We start from the raw sequence: 7476 nt of genomic DNA, 5'->3' as shown, positions 1-7476 counted from the left end.
AAAAAAATTAAAATAAAATTAATTTAAGTATTTATTGAGTATTGTAATGTGTTTAGGGGATATATTTATATATTAAATTTTAAATAAGGAAATGTTTAATTTTTTAAATTCAAAAAATTTAAAAAAAATTTAAAAAAAAACAAAAAACGCTGATATTGTGCGCGACGCGCACAGTCGGGCACTGTGCACGTCGCGCACAATATCAAACCTCTATATATATAGGGATGACAATTTTCCCCGCGGGTTTGAGGCCCCGCGGGGAAAACCCGAAATGGGGATGGAGATCCCCGATTTTTCGGGGATGGGGCGGGTATGGGAATACTATCCCCATCCCCGAACCCGTCCCGAATATTATTATTATTAATAAATAATAATATAATTTTTTTAAAAAATATTAATAATAGTGTTAATATTAATCTATTGACTTCAAATAGGCAACAAGATCTGTGAGGTATGTATGTACTTCATGATTTACCTAAGTTATTATTCAGAACCATGTCTTCTGTATTTCCCTGTTTGCCATCCTTGCAGGAAATTGAGCTGAATAAGACTAGCTGGAATGCACTGTTTGAATCTTACCTTTTCTTTGAGACATACAAAAATTATCTCCAGGTTGACATTGTTGCTGCCGATAGATCATGGAGATGGGGTGGGGATAGGGAATCCCCGAACCCGTGGGTTCGGGTTCGGGGAATCCCCGAACCCGAAAAAATGAAAACGGGGCGGGGATGGGAATGGCAAACCCGCCCCCACCCTGCCCCATTGCCATCCCTATATATATATATATATATATATATATATATATATTTTAACGGCCCTCCTAATATCCCTTCTAATATCAGTCAAATACAAGTATATAAATTATATGTATATAATGAGATAAATCTTATGTCATTTTGAGCTTGACATCTTCAAAGTCAATACGGAAGTATTTATTTATTTATTTTTTTTTTTTGGGTCTGATTAAAATTAGTTAGATCACCGTTAGATTGACTTAGGCTTCACTTCTTTGAATTTAAAGTTTGTGTGGTTGGATGACATTTTTTTTAATAATTTACGTTGACAATTTACCCAAAGGTACTCATAACTTTTAGGATTATCCAAATTTGGCACTATATATAGTATTTGTTACCAGGCATATTGATTCCTCAACAATATAGATTTAATTTGTTATCCAAAGTAGTCGCCTAAAGAACGACAGTCGAATTAATCACCAAACAATAAACAACAAAAGTAGTGTTGGCGATCTCTTGAAGTGTTCAAAGTGTTAGATTTCATATATCAAAGTATGGTGTAACTTCTCAGCACTTTCAAATTTCAATCCCATCTCTTTTAAGTTCGTCCATCATCTCCTTCTCATTCAAGAGAAACCCTTCAAATGTCCTGTAAGATTTTATTAAAAATCTACTTCATTTACTAAGTAATTTTGATGAAGCTTAAAATAAAATTATATTAATATCTTTTTTTTATTTTGAAAATAATTCTAAGGGTTATTAGTAATTTTCACAAACACATCAATTAATGATCTAGAGTCTGAGACTCAGCTACGACATATTATTGAAAATTTTTCTCATTAATTAATCAGGGATCTAAAGTTCGAGACTCAACTATGATGTATTATTGACAATTTTTCTCATTAATCAATCAGAGATCTAGAATTCTCTTTAGTCCCATATTTTAAAATTGGGAACACTGCAAGCAGAGAAGTTTTTATAAATATCTTGAGTCGGCGATATTAGAAAGCATACTTTTCTTAGTTTTTTTGGTTAAGATCAAGTATAATATTAAATTAATTTTTTTAAGAGAGAGTTCGTTACAAGTAGTTTGCTGTTGAATTTTTTAGTATCACCCTAGCATTATACTATTGCATGAGTTTAATATCTTATATTAAGAATTAAATTAATTTTTTATGAAGAAGAGTTTGCTCCCCCACTGAAAAAAATATACTAAAAAATTAAAGCTATTTTTTATAAACTATTTTATTAAGAATCTTCTCTCTTTACTAATTAATTTTAGTGAAGCCCAAAATGAAATTACGTTAATGTCCTTTTTTCTATTCACATCGAAAATAATTCTAAGATTTTTTAGTAATTTTCACAAATGCATCAATTAGTGATTTAGAGTTCGAAACTCAGCTGCAACATATTATTGAAATTTTTTTCATTAGTCAATCAGAGATCTAAAGTTTGAGACTGCAGTGAATTATTGAGAATTTTTTCTCATTAATCAATTAAAAATCTAGAATTGTCTTTTGTCTCACATCTTAGAATTCACAATACTACGAGCAGAGAATCTTCTATAAATACCTTGGGCGGATGATATTAAAAAACATATTTTACTTTTTGGCTAAGATCAAATATGATATTAAATTAATTTTTTTACAAGGGGGAGTCCATTACATTAGCTTGCTACTGGATTTCTTGAGTGTCACCCTAACATTGTATTATTGCATGGGTGTAGCGCACTCATTCTTTTGCCTAAGATTATATTTTTTTATAGAGAATCCGTCTCCCAACTAGGCGGAGCAAAGTATAGCTTTGGTTGGACAGTTGCCCTACCTTAATTTTTTATAAGTACCTCTAAAGGTGTATAAAATTATAAAAATATTAGAGTCATGCCCCACTAAAAAAAAATAAAAGTAGAGACAATACTAAAAAAATAAAAATATTAGATGCTTAGGTCACACAACTAGTGTATATGATCCTAGTATATATAAAATGATAAGGATTAAAATTTGATATAAATGAATTTATTTATGAAAATAATAACACAATAATTGATAATTAACAAGGAAATAAGTGTATGTAAATTTAATGAAAATTACTGAATTTTTTTATATTTTAAGTATGATTTATTTATATTTTGTTGGAAAAATAGGTAAGAGAGAAAATCTATTTAGAATATAACTTTTAAAATAGGAGTTGATTGAGTTAATTTATCTGAGATCTAAATCCAAAAACTAAGTTTCAATTATAATCCCTAAGTTCGGCGTCGTCTACCTCTTCGTGCACACGCACACCGTCGTCGCGCGCTGGACGCCCGTGGGTTCTAGCGCCTCTACCTCCCTCGCTGTTGGAGCAGTACGACGTCGATAACGACAACCCTCCCTTGAGACCCCACTGTGAGCAACCGACGAGTTGTCCGTTCTTCGCCGATGACTGACAGGACGCTATCATCGCTGACTTGGGCCGTTGTTACTCCGTCTCCTTTACCGCCACTTAGACGTCTTGTGCTGTCCTTCCATTTGCATGAGCTGCTAATGTTGGCTATCGGAAGCCGCTGCCTCTCACGCTTGGGGGTCACCAGTGGCGGATCCAGGAATTTAAACATAGAGGTGCGATTACGATCTGAGTTGAGCGCAGCCAATTTTACACTTGAACAAGGGACGATATCCTCGATCTTTACTAGTGGAATCCCATAATATTACGGGTTACACCGTCGGTAAGGAGGGCGACCACCGATGTCGTCCCCTTGGGATCCGCCCCTGGGGTCTCAAGCAATAGCTGCTACTGTTGCAATCCCCATACCAAGGCCACTGTTGTAATACCACAGGCCACAATAACGATCGCGACACCCAACCCATTGTCGGCCACCTATTGCCGAAGTCCAACGGTAGAAAACTATGATTTTGAATGGGCGGATTCAGTGGTGGGGTGGCATCGGCGGTCACCCCCTTGTGACGATGGAACCCTAGTATTATGGGATTCCTGAAACTAATTTTGGTTAATTGATTGTTATGTTAATTAACTTGATTAAGGAATGTAATGTTTGATAATTAATGTTGATTAAAACCTTACGGATTAATTGAGTTAATTTATTTAAACTGTAGGTGATCTTTGGGTATAATAATCAAGTAAGATATAAATTAAGTAAATTAAGAATTTATGGGATCAATCCAAAGTTAATTAACTTGATAGTTACTTGATTAGTGGGCGGATTGAGTTAACAAATTATTTGATAAGAGATTAATTAATAAATAAACATATGAATTAACACTACAATAAAATTATACAAAGACAACACCACAAAGACAATGGTTTTAAGAAAAACTGTTGTAAATTTGATAAAAGACAACAGTTTTTGATAAAATCACTGTCTTTGATCCAACAACTACCCCAAAAGATAATTTTAACAACAATTGGGACAATGGTGCAATGAACCGTTGTTAATAAGAATATTTTTACAACGGCAATTTACCAAAGGGCGCACTTGAAAATCTGAATTTACCAAAAGGCGTACACTACTTTGGTATTTACCAAAGAGCGCACTTTTTTAAAAGCATTTCCTATTTTACCCTCATGATAATTTGACTTTTTCTATTGTTTTTCTTTTCTTCATTATATTTCTCTCACTTCTCTCTCTCCTCTGTCGGCAGAATATAGGAATAACATTAGTCAATCTTTAATCACATTTTAATACATTTGAAGAAGCCAAAATAAATAATGGACACCAGATTTGGACTCCTTGTAATTTTAGAAATCCACAGGAACTTAAATGGGTGCAATCGGAGCTTTCTAGGTCGATCAGTGTGTTTCGGTCAAAACTCACGGATGGACCTAGAGAGATCCGATTGCACTCATTTCAGTTTCTATGGATTTCTAAAATTACAATGAGTTCAAATATGGTGTACATTATTTATTTTGGCTTTTTAGAGATGTTAACAAGCAAAATCAAAGAATCGGAATAAAAGCCCACGTTGGGCCTGATATCATTCCATATCAGGCCCACGTTGGGCCTGATTTGAGTCCATATCAGGCCCAATGTGGGTTTTTTGCCGATTCTTTGATTTTGCTTGTTAACATCTATAAAAAGCCAAAATAAATAATGGACACCATATTTGAACTCCTTGCCATTTTAGAAATCCATAGAAACTGAAATGGGTGCCATCAGTGGGTTTTGACCGAAACTCACTGATCGATCTAGAAAGCTCCGATTGCACTCATTTCAGTTTCTATGAATTTCTAAAATTACAAGGAGAGAAAATATGATGTCCATTATTATTTTTGGCACTCCTAATGGTGGACCAGAGGTTTTAAAAAACCCTAAATCTCTCTTTCTTTTTTTTTTCCTTTTTTTTTTTTTGTTTAGGCATGATATGAAGAGATATCATGCCCACGTTGGGTCTGATATCTCTTCATATCAAGCCCAATGTGGGCCAGATATCTCCCCATATCAGGCCCAATGTGGGCCTGATATGGGAGAAATCAGGCCTAGATACAACAAAAAATAAAAAAATAAAAAAAAAGAAATAAAGAGAGATTTAGGATTTTCAAAACCTCTGGTCCACCACTAGGAGTGCCAAAAATAATAATAGACACCATATTTTCACTCCTTGTAATTTTAGAAATTCATAGAAACTGAAATGGGTACAATCGGAGCTTTCTAGGTCGATCAGTGAGTTTCGGTCAAAACTCACTATTGGACCTAGAGAGCTCCGATTGGACTCATTTCAGTTTCTATGGATTTCTAAAATTGCAAGGAGTTCAAATATGGTGTCCATTATTTATTTTGGCATTTTATAGATGTTAACAAGCAAAATCAAAGAATCGACATAAAAGCCCACGTTGGGCCTGATATGGAATCATATCAGGCCCAACGTGAGCCTGATATCATTACATATCAGGCCCAACGTGGGCCTGATATCATTCCATATCAGGCCCACGTTGGGCCTGATTTGAGTCTATATCAGGCCCAATGTGGGCTTTTTTACCGATTCTTTGATTTTTACTTGTTAACATATATAAAAAGTCAAAATAAATAATGAACATCATATTTGAACTCCTTACAATTTTAGAAATCCATAGAAACTGAAATGGGTGTAATCGGAGCTCTCTAGATCCATCAATGGGTTTTGACCGAAACCCACTGATCGATCTAGAAAGCTCCGATTGCACCCATTTCAGTTTCTATGAATTTCTAAAATTACAAGGAGTGAAAATATGGTGTCCATTATTATTTTTGGCACTCCTAGTGGTAGACCAGAAGTTTTGAAAAACCCTAAATCTCTCTTTTTTTCTTTTTTTCTTTTTTTTTGTTTAGGCTTGATATGAAGAGATATCATGCCCACGTTGGGCTTGATATCTCCCCATATCAGGCCCAATGTGGGCCTGATATGAGGGATATCAAGCCTAGTAACAACAAAAAATAAAAAAATAAAAAGAAATAAAGAGATATTTAGGGTTTTCAAAACCTCTGGTCCACCACTAGGAGTGCCAAAAATAATAATGGGCATCATATTTTCACTCCTTGTAATTTTAGAAATTCATAGAAACTGAAATGGGTGCAATCGGAGCTTTCTAGATCGATCAGTGGGTTTCGGTCAAAACCCACTGATGGACCTAGAGAGCACCGATTGCACCCATTTTAATTTATATGGATTTCTAAAATTGCAAGGAGTTCAAATATGGTGTCCATTATTTATTTTGGCTTTTTATATATGTTAACAAGTAAAAATCAAAGAATCGGCAAAAAAGCCCACATTGGGCCTGATATAGACTCAAATCAGGCCCAACGTGGGCCTGATATGGAATGATATCAGGCCCACGTTGGGCCTGATATGATTCCATATCAGGCCCAACGTGGGCTTTTATGTCGATTCTTTGATTTTGCTTGTTAACATCTATAAAAAGCCAAAATAAATAATGGACACCATATTTGAACTCCTTGCAATTTTAGAAATCCATAGAAACTGAAATGGGTCCAATCGGAGCTCTCTAGGTCCATCAGTGGGTTTTGACCGAAACCCACTGATCGACCTAGAAAGCTCCGATTGTACCCATTTCAGTTTCTATGAATTTCTAAAATTACAAGGAGTGAAAATATGGTGTCCATTATTATTTTTGGCACTCCTAGTGGTGGACCAGAGGTTTTGAAAACCCTAAATCTCTCTTTATTTCTTTTTTTTTTATTTTTTTATTTTTTGTTGTATCTAGGCCTGATATCTCCCATATCAGGCCCACATTGGGCCTGATATGGGGAGATATCAGGCCCACATTGGGCCTGATATGAAGAGATATCAGGCCCAACGTGGGCATGATATCTCTTCATATCATGCCTAAACAAAAAAAAAGGAAAAAAAAAGAAAGAGAGATTTAGGGTTTTTCAAAACCTCTGGTCTACCACTAGGAGTGCCAAAAATAATAATGGACACTATATTTTCACTCCTTGTAATTTTAGAAATTCATAGAAACTGAAATGGGTGCAATCGGAGCTTTCTAGATCGATCAGTGGTTTTCGGTCAAACCCACTGATGGGCCTAGAGAACTCCGATTGCACCCATTTCAGTTTCTATGGATTTCTAAAATTGCAAGGAGTTCAAATATGGTGTTCATTATTTATTTTGACTTTTTATATATGTTAACAAGCAAAAATCAAAGAATCGGTAAAAAAGCCCACATTGGGCCTGATATAGACTCAAATCAGGCCCAACGTGGGCCTGATATGGAATGATATCAGGCCCACGTTGGGCCTGATATG

At 35.0% G+C, this 7476-nt stretch overlaps 1 pseudogene; it reads left to right on the top strand.

The window, feature by feature from the left end:
- Positions 1–2330: 2330 nt before the first annotated feature.
- On the top strand, positions 2331–2470 carry LOC122022198 (annotated as a pseudogene).
- The last annotated feature ends 5006 nt before the right edge of the window (positions 2471–7476 follow it).

Source organism: Zingiber officinale, chromosome 9A, assembly GCF_018446385.1.
Source record: "Zingiber officinale cultivar Zhangliang chromosome 9A, Zo_v1.1, whole genome shotgun sequence".
Classification (NCBI taxonomy): domain Eukaryota; kingdom Viridiplantae; phylum Streptophyta; class Magnoliopsida; order Zingiberales; family Zingiberaceae; genus Zingiber; species Zingiber officinale.
Note: the sequence above shows the minus strand (reverse complement) of the source record. Positions and strands in the feature narration are given on the sequence as shown.